The following is a 9,659-nucleotide window of genomic DNA, read 5'->3' on the forward strand; positions in this document are numbered from 1 at the left end:
GGGGAATATAAACCAATTAAAAATATATTGACATTTGAATATCATAATGGAGTACGTGGGTGGATGCTGCCTCGACTCCCGCCCACAAAAAAGGGGCTTTTTTGCTTTTCTATATCCACCCACGCTCATTACAGGCAACTTTAGAAAGATGAGATAGGATACCTGTGCCCGGCGAATAAAGCGCCCGACACACGTCTCGTTAAAGAGGCTTCGGCAACCACAGATGTTAATTTGATGCTGTTCTAGTTAACAAATAAAAAGTTACGGGTTTTAATTCCTCCGCTCTCCCCCCCTCCCGCTGCATCCTCACGCGGTTCCACCGCTTTCCCCTTTGCCCCTCTCCTCCAGCCCCGGGGATGCCGGCACGGACCGATATGGATTTGTCTCCTGGGAGATAACAGGTTTTGCCCTTTTTGGATGGAAATAATCAGCCTGTGCCTCATTACAGGGGCTGAGGAGCAGCACACTGAGGCACCGTGGGTTTCCCTGGGTCCCACAGGGCTTGGATGGGGAGAGGGGATGGTTCGGATGGATGAGAGGGAAGAGAATGTCATGGTTTCAGCTGGGGTGGAGCTGACTTTCTTACTAGCAGCTGGTATAGTGCCTCAATCCACGGGTTTTTCCTCACTTTCACTCTTCCCATTCTCTCCCCCAGGCCAACGGGGGGGAGCGAGCGAGCGGCTGCGTCGTCCTGGTTGCTGGCTGGGGGGACGGGTTTTTCCTCACTTTCACTCTTCCCATTCTCTCCCCCAGGCCAACGGGGGGGAGCGAGCGAGCGGCTGCGTGGTCCTGGTTGCTGGCTGGGGTCGAACCACGACAGAGGCACACCGAGGGCAGCGATGCTCGGCACAGCCCTGTGGAGGGGCGAGCGCCTTCCCTCGCTTTGTAAATCCAGAGAAATTGGGAATGCAGCATCAAAGTAAAGACACACTTTTATTTTTTTTTTTACCCTGAGACTGCTCGGAGCAGCACCGTGAGGCAAAACCCCCAGGAAGCCGTGCCATGTTTTCCTTGGGGACATCAAAAACAGCAGCAGTCCCCCCCAAACTGCAGGGCGGTCATCATTCCCCCATCGCTACTGCGCGTCCCCTGGCCAAGGCCACCACCTGGGTGCAAATAAGGTCTCCAAAAGCTATTAAAATGTGAATGAACCAGATAGCTGGGGAAGCTGAGCTCTCAACAGCTCTTTGCAGGATTAAACTGATTGGGATTGGGATAGCGCTTGTTGGGAATAAACCTTGCTTGCTTCTTCAGAAGCTCATGGATACAAAGCACCCTCCTGCTCCTAAGCCAAAAGCTCCACGTCCTTCCAAGGGCAGAGAGCACAGTTTTCAGGTCAAGCAGGAAAGGGTCTGATCCCATACCTCACAGGTTTTGGAAAGACAACAGCATCTTTCAGAGGGCTTTGTTGCAGGTTGTGTTGGAAAAAACCTTGCAGGGTGCAAGCAAGCCACGGCGGGGAGTTTAGGGCATCTCCATACCCACGCAACTGCCTCCTCGGTAATGCTTTTCCTTGCTCGGGTGTCTCAGCGCGTCCCTGGGCACACCAGCCGGACCGCAAACCCAAGGCACCAACAAGTCCGAACATCATCTTCCTCTAACTAAACCAGCCGCTTCCTATCTTCGGCAATAGTTTGGCTGCAGTCATGGAGAAATATGAATTTGTCTGAAGATTAGGATCCGGGCGCTCAAACTGCGACTTAGAAATAAGTGATAAAGGCAACGCTTGGCTTTCTGCAACTGGAATTAAAGGGTGCAAAATAATGACAGACCACCTTTCCGGTATGAAGGGGTTTTTGGTTTTTTTTTTCCACTAATTTGCTAAATAACCCCGTAAAACTTTAAGCTCCACGATGCGACAGGCTTTCTGCCACCACCCATGACCTGCCTGTGCAGGAAAGGGTTCCCACAGCCCTCCCCGCTCCCCAGCAAATGCTTTTTTTTTCCGTAGCAAAAACCATTCCAGAAAGTTGCTCGTGGTCTGCATTACTAGTCATGAATTGACATTGCAAATGCAATGTGTGGATTAGTGCTGGAAGGAGGGGGTTGATTTCAGCCCTAAAGTGAGTTAAGATCAGCTGTTTTCCTGGAAAAGGGTTGTTTAGAGAAAAACCCTTAAATTTCTGCCTATCTGAACTGGAGAGATAACCCCGGGAGTGGAGCCTGCAGCTCTTTGCTGGTGAGATTCCCATCTCTCCACTTCATTTACAGAAGGACCTCATTAAAGGAGGCGGCGGATGCACCCGACGCAAGCCCCGGCACAAGGAGATCAGCCACCGCTCCGACCCGGGGTGGTGGTACCAGCCCATGGTGAAGCACCGCAGGTATGGGACATGCCACCAGCGCTCCTCAGACCTCAGCAGAGCCATAGAGGCAGCCCAGGTGCCTCTCTCCTCCCCTTGATGAATAACTCCTCCGCATGAATTCAACTAGCAACCACCACACCGGTATTTGTTAGAGTTTTCTTGCTGGATAAGGAGCTGCCAATGCAGAGATAAAGCCCGGTTGATATCTATTATGCAGCACCTGAGCCCATTCAGCCACCACCTGCACAACCTTTTCATGGCAGAGCTCAACAATTCCGCTTCTTCTCGTTCCTCGCCTCCCGTCAATCGTTCCCCATTCGGGCAGGAGCGGCAGGCACAAAGCGCGGCTCCCAGGGCACGCACATCATCTTCTGCCTTTCCACTTCAAGAGGTCTACGCCGAACCGCGGCATTGAGGTACCCAGCCGGCTGCGAGCGAGCGATGCTGCGGATCACAAGGCCAGAGACCGCCTACGCTTGACACCAGGAACAAAGGCAGATGATTTGCGTCTTCAGACAGATCCTGGCTTATTCACCACTGAAGTACGTATTCGTAAACAAATACTTCTCTTCTCCTCCTAAACCTCTCCATCCCACCCGTCGGCAGAGCGGGAAGGTTGGCGACGTGTGCCCTGGCATCCCACCAAACTCCAGCCAGAGTTGAGAGGCAGCAGGGACAGCCCAGCCGGGCGGCTCGGGGACATGCAAAAGTCCTTCCAGGTGTCCCCAGCACCCAGGAGTGCAACCTCAACCCACGGCGCAACCTCAACTCACAGCCTTCCCCAGCACTAGGACAGTCCCAGCCCCTTCCCACTGCAGATGCAACTCTCTATTCAAAACGAGTTTTTGAAGTGTTCAGCCAAGCAAGCCAAATCCCAAATTGCTTTATAAACACTCTGCATTTCACCAGCGTGGGCTGAAGACATCAGCAATGGGAGCAAAGCCAAAGCGACTTGCAGAGGAACAATTTGGGAGGGATGAGTGAAGAAGAGCTGGAGCACTGCCTCTTGATATCTTTGCCGTTCGATGTGAAAACAGCCTCCTCCATCCCCCACCCGGTGGGATTTTTCCCCCCCAACACACACAATATTGTTGGCCATCACCTCTGCATTGATGGCCATCACCTCTACGTTGATGGCCATCGCCTCTATAGGGTTGAAGACCTGAGCTTGGCTCCCGCTCAGGAGCAGGAATAAATTCAGAGCTGACGGTACGGCGGTTGAGCGCAGGTCGCCACGCTGTTACTTACCAGTGTTTTGTGCTTTTCTTTCCTCTGCCCAACCATCCACATAAATGCCCATTAAATTAAATAGGATCATTTGAACACCCCAAAGTGATAAATACCAGACCCCAGGAAGCTCATTACTTGCTAGTATATTGATTTATGGGGAACCAGCTCAGATACCATGGCGATAGCCGGCACTATACACCCAGGGGAGACACAGAAGGAGAGAGAGCGGGAATTAATAAGAAGTACTTTAATATAAAAAAATACCTCTGCTAGCAGGTTACATCGGCGCTTGAGGAAAGACAGAGCAAAGGAGGGGCTGCTCAGATGCTGCCGCGCTCCCCATCAGTCTACTGATTTTTGGTATTGCGCGGAGAAGGAGAAATCTTTGGGGAATATTAAGAAAGATACGGCTACAGCAAAAGCAGAGCTGCTGAGCTGGGACTGACTTGATTTCATTTGAGCAGGACTAGCCGCGGCAGGGAGGGGGGGAATGAGTACCAAACACTCCTGCCCGCACCTGAGTTATTCGGGAAGTTTTCAACCTGTTTCCATTTATTGGCTTGTTTTCCCTCTTTTACCGACGTCTGGCAATTGTGCTTTTGAAACTAGACAGCCACAAAGGCGTTTCACGGAACGGAAAATTAAACAAGGCTGAGAAGAGCAGCAAAGGGAAAAGTTTGGGTTAATTTTTATCCGTAGGCTTTGTTTTCCGCAAAAAAAAAAAGAAAAAAAAAGAAAAAATCAATGCGAAATATCGCACCCTTGATGCACGCCCTCCCCGCTACACCGGAGTGAGCGAAGCAGAGCAGTGGCATCATCCAGCTCGAGCTCCTCAAGCCCTCTGCATCTAAACACCACCCCTTGGATGGTGGGGACAGCCAGCCGGGACAACCGGGGTCACGCTGACATGAGCTGCAATGAGTTTGTTAGGTCTCAGTCTAAGGAGATGGCTGGCATGTGTCGGACCCCCCCATATATATATATATATATATATATACACACATACCCCCACACTTCTTTTCTCCTAATGAAAAGCTTGGGGAGGAATAAAAAATCTTGGCTGGTTCCCGGTCCAGCTGTCCTTTCTGGGACACCAGTGACACCCAGTCCTATTGAGGCCCCAGGTCCCCCCGAATCCTGCCGAGGGATGCTCAGGACTGGTTTCACTGGGATTCACCCCTGCCAAACCCTCCAGGCGAAGTGAAGCAGCTCTGCTCTGAGCCGCACGTACCCAATGCCCTGAGATTTAGCACGGAGAGAATTCAGCCCCAGAACTACAACTTCCCTTATCTCCCTCCTCTTCGCTGCACCCGCTGGCGAGCGGGGAGCTGCCTTCCCCTCCACTCCCACCGCTTTCACCAAAGGCAACGTGGGGTTTCCTTCCTCCCCCGGGGCACCGAGAAACACCACCCATCCTCACTGGACCACGACCAAGGAGGAAAACAGCAGCCGAAAGTGTCGTGAAACGCTGGACCGGAATCCCACAGACCTGATGCTGAGCATCAGCATCCACCACAGTCTGGTCCCTCTGGGGGCATCCCGGTATTTTTCCCAAACTCCGCCTCTGAATTGAACCCTTAACGCAAGTCTCCCGAATCAACGCCAAACGGGGAGGCAGGGAATGAATCCATCACCCGCCACGAGCAATGGTTTTGGCCACAGCAAAGCCCAGGTTGCCAGCCCAGAGCTGGCAGCGACCTGGCTCCCGCTTTGCCCAGAAGAGCCTCTGAGGAGCAAAAATTATGGGGGGAAATAGAAAAGCCCTGAAGAGACGATGCTCCCCTCATCCCGCGCTTGCTATCTCCGCCCGATGGAAGTGCCGTCCTTTGACGGATATTACTTAGGCAGCAAAATTTTCCTGCCAGCAGCTGGCACGGGAGATAACTACAGCCAGCGCAGCCAAACTACAAGGGCTGGAGGAGGAGGAGGAGGAGGAAGAGGAAGAGGAGGGGGATCAGCCTCCCTGAAAAGTAGCTCCAACTCCATCGCAGCTTCAAAAAAAAAAAAAAAAGAAAAAATACCCAAGTTATTCAGAAAAAGCAAACTCCATGCATTTTTATTCGGAGGAGGAGATAGTGTCAGAGGAGAGGAGCTATGCTACAGCTGCGGGGGGAAAAGAGCTAAGAGACAGGTGAATGCAAAGCAGCCCCGGGCCCCGGCAGCTTATCTAAAGCCCTGACTTGCAAACAAGTCATCCGAAAATACTTGATGCTTCGGGTGGCACTTGCTGCCTTTTGAAAGGGTGCGCTGGTAATCGGCTCCGAGAGGGCTGGCTGGGGTTTTGGGGATGTGTGAAGGCGCTTTGACCTCTCCTCGCCTTTCAAGGAGCCTAATATCTTCTCTGTGCCGTCATCCTCCTGCTGTTTTGAACTTCAGGAAGGAAAAGAAATTAAAAAAAAAAAGCCACCCAAAACCCCAAAAAAGCCCTTCTTTTGAAGAGAGGGAAGCAGCGAGTCTTTCGATCGAGATGGCTGCTTCACTAGAACCCAACGCCACTTTGGGATAGTAATAATAATTATTATTATTATCAATAAAAAATTAATAATGCTGTCACAGGAGGGTTCTATTTCCCTGGGGCAGCCTCCGCTTTGGCTAAGCAGGAGGATGCCAGCGCATGGGTCCCCCAGCAAACAGGCCCCAAAGAGGATCCCCGGCATTGAGGACGCTCCAAAAAAAAAAAAATAAATATAAGGAATCGTGCTGAGATGACATCTCAACAGCGAAAGGAAGAGCTGGCACGAGCAGAAAGACTTGGTGGGACCATCTCTCAGCGGGGGCACTTAATCACAGGCTTTCCCTTAAACACCCGCTTAAATCCCTGCCTCTCTAGTAAAGTGCCTCAGCGCCGAGTCCCGCTGCGTTAAGTACTTCCCCCAAGAAGTCAGGGCCAAAATAGAAATATTATGGCATTTTGAAACACTTTTTAGATACGAAGGAGAACTTTTCGCCTCCAGCATCCCCCGCCAGAGGAGCGCGTTAAGGCGGTGCTAACGAAGAGCCGCCAGCGGGGATTTGATGCTGCGATGGGGAAGGGAAGCTCAGCCAGCACCGAAACGGTCAGCTCTTATTTCGACATCAAACACCATCGCAGAGAGAGAGAGAGAGGAGAGAGGATGAAGCCACTGCCTTCCCCCATCCCTGCCATCCTCTTCGCTCGGGATATTTCGGTCTCCTCCCCAACCCATCCTGCTCCGCAAGCTGCCAAAAGCAACGCTGTCTCCAGGCGGAAGATATATACTCGCTTAACGTATGTATTAATACACATATCGACTTTCCCGTTGTCAGTCGTTATCAAGATTTATCCAGCCTGATGGCCTCTTATTGATTGCGAAGGAGTGTATTCCCACGGGTCAATCAATTCTGATCCAGCCCATGGCATGAAGTCAATACCTATTTATTATATGATCTACGAGCTCCATTATTTAACTGCTGGGAGAGGGGAAAGGCAGCAGAACGGCAAACGAGGGAGAGGCAGGGAAGGAGGGGATGCTTCGGCTCCCAAAGCCGGTGCTGGAACGCAGGGAGGGTTGTGGGAGGCAGAACCTCACGGTTTCCGCTCCCAAAATACACCCACGAGCATGGAGAGAAGGGCCAGACCTGAAGGGCATCTCAGCAGCGCCGGGCTCTGGGATGCGTGGCTCCAGCCCGGCACGGAGGAAAACAACGTGGCGGCTCCATGCCTCAGTTTCCCTCCTGTCAGGCAGGAATTAGAGCTCCTGCTTAACTTCCCAGGGCAGAAGAAAAAAAAAAAAGAAAAAAAAAAGAAAAAAAAGGCTTGATAGGGTGTATTTTGAAATGGTTGGGTTGCAGCGAGGAGAAAAAGCTAATTTGCTGTTCATTAAAGACCAAATGGCCAACGTTGCTCCCTGGAGACAACAACAGCGTGCACAGTCCTGGTCCCCTGGCAGCACCCCCGAGGGAAAAATTAAGCAGCCCCAATCTGTTTTGTCTTAAGTGCGATGACTTACACCCTTCCCTTTCTACTCCCAATCCTTCAAATCACGTTAAATACCCACTCAGCCCCCAGCTCCCTAAGCCTTAAGATCTACAAGCCCCAAATCCTTTGCAGCTGAGCCGGGACACTGTAAATGTCAGGAGGTTTGGCACGGGGAGAGGGTTGGAAGAGCTGAGTGTTCAAAGCCGAGCTTTCCCCAGAGCTCCCCGTGCCCGCAGGGACGGGGGTCCGGGGATGGGAGAAGACCCGCTGCGAAGAGCCGGGCTTGTTCCTCCCAGCCAAGCATTAGACGCTGCCAAAAGCCGGCGTAGAAATGAATTAGAAAATCAAAATAGACCTCGACATTTAGCCCGTGTGGTGCGAGAAAGTTGTGCTGTAAAATACAACCGTAGCACCTCGGAGACTCTTTCCATCCCTCGCTCTGGCGCCTTCCCTATTAATTCGTGGCAGGTAGTCCGTTCCCTGCTATTAAAGCCTATCTGCTTTGGCACAGAGGAAGAAAGAGTAAACTCTGTTTTCATCTTTGGTGTCTCCCGTGGGAAGAGGACCTGGGGTTATGTTCATTCTCGGCACTCAGCTCCCCACCGCTACCCACCAGTCCCAGGGAAGGGTTTGGGAGATGCTCCCTCTCCGGCAGAAATGCTCCAAGTTCCTCTGCTGAAAGGCACTTTTGACAAATTAATACTCTTTATATAGTCCTGCCATGGTCAAGCTTAATTCCTAATGTTCTCCAGCACTCTCCTTGGTCTTTCCAACGCATCACAGCAGGGCCACAAATCACGGCCATGCAGCCCTGGGTGGGATCACCAGCAGCCATGGAGTTGTCCCCTGTAAATCTGGAGTCGCTCTGGCATTGCACTGCGACGAGACAGGGGCCAAAACCCGGCCAGAAGACTTTGCACAGGCTCCTGGTGCCACGTTTGAGCTTTTAACTAAAACCCGAGTAATCTTCTTAGAAAAGCTGCACCAAATCCCCCACGCAAGTCAGCGGGAGCTCAAAGCACGGGCAAACTCCGGCTCAAACCTCCTCTCGCCCGCTTTTCAGACCTGCTAACCTCGCTCCCTTCTTGCAAACAATGCTCCCACCCAACAAGAGCCGTTTGGTGCCCTCCAGAAAGCTGCACCCACCGTGCCGATCCCCCACCTCCGTTTCAGACTCAGTGAGATCCAGAAGCCTTAGGAAGGATCAATAAGCATTAAATTCCCCCCCCCCTTTTTTTTTTCCCCCAGAAGGAACACCCAGAATCTTAAAACCTGGTAGTTTCTTCGATCCATTACCTTCGTGGGTGGCTCAAGCCATTTTAAAAGCATTAGAAAACTGTTAGACTTTGTCCTTTGAAGGACCTCCTGGGTGGTTGAAGCTTTACCTCCCCTCCCCATGCTGCCGCCAACGGGGGCCAGGACCAGGAGCCCCAAAGAGCTGATGTGAGTTTACCCAGACCTGGCTTTGTCTCATTCAACGCCGGCAAAAACAACTTGTCATTTGCCTCTACGCAGCACAAATGACATTTTTTCAGTCCTTTCATTTCCACCGGGCTGAGGACTTTGACGCCGTTTCGCGCCATCCATTATGCAGCGCTCAAAGCACCAAGGCTCACACATTCACTCTTGCTCAAGACTAATTAAGATGAATGTTAACTGTCCCCACCGCTCATTACCCAAGAGAAAATCTATTAGCGACTCTGATGGAAGCGCTCCTTGGAGTCACCACCTCCCATTGCCAAAAGATGCTGAAAATTTCTTCCTTTCCGACCCAGACAGTAGTGTTAAGAGACAACTCAAGAATCATAGGATAGTTTGGGTGGGAAGGGACCTTTAAAGGTCATCTAGCCCCAATCCCCTTGGGACATCTTCAATTACATCAGGTTGCTCAGAGCCCCGTCCAACATGACCCGGAATTTTTCCAGGGATGAGGCATCTACCACCTCTCTGGGCAACCTGAGCCAGTGTCTCACCACCCTCACAGTAAAGAACTTCTTCAGGATATCTCATCTAAATCTTCCCTCTTTCAGTTTAAAACCATTACCCCTTGTCCTGTCGCAACAGGACCTGCTAAAAAGTCCCTCCCCAGCTCTCCTGGAGCCCCTTTAGGCACTGGAAGGGGCTCTGAGCTCTCCCCTTTTTCGCCTTCTCTTCTCCAGGCTGAACCCCCCCACCTCTCCCAGCCT

At 51.7% G+C, this 9,659-nt stretch overlaps 1 protein-coding gene across 1 annotated transcript in view; it reads right to left on the reverse strand.

The window, feature by feature from the left end:
* Positions 1-9,659, reverse strand: part of KSR2 (kinase suppressor of ras 2) — a 77,744-nt gene that overhangs the window by 13,963 nt on the left and 54,122 nt on the right. The gene's annotated exons all lie outside the window — the stretch shown is intronic.

The sequence above is a fragment of the Charadrius vociferus genome, unplaced genomic scaffold (assembly GCF_000708025.1).
Source record: "Charadrius vociferus isolate BGI_N301 unplaced genomic scaffold, ASM70802v2 scaffold776, whole genome shotgun sequence".
In the NCBI taxonomy this organism is placed as follows: Eukaryota; Metazoa; Chordata; class Aves; order Charadriiformes; family Charadriidae; genus Charadrius; species Charadrius vociferus.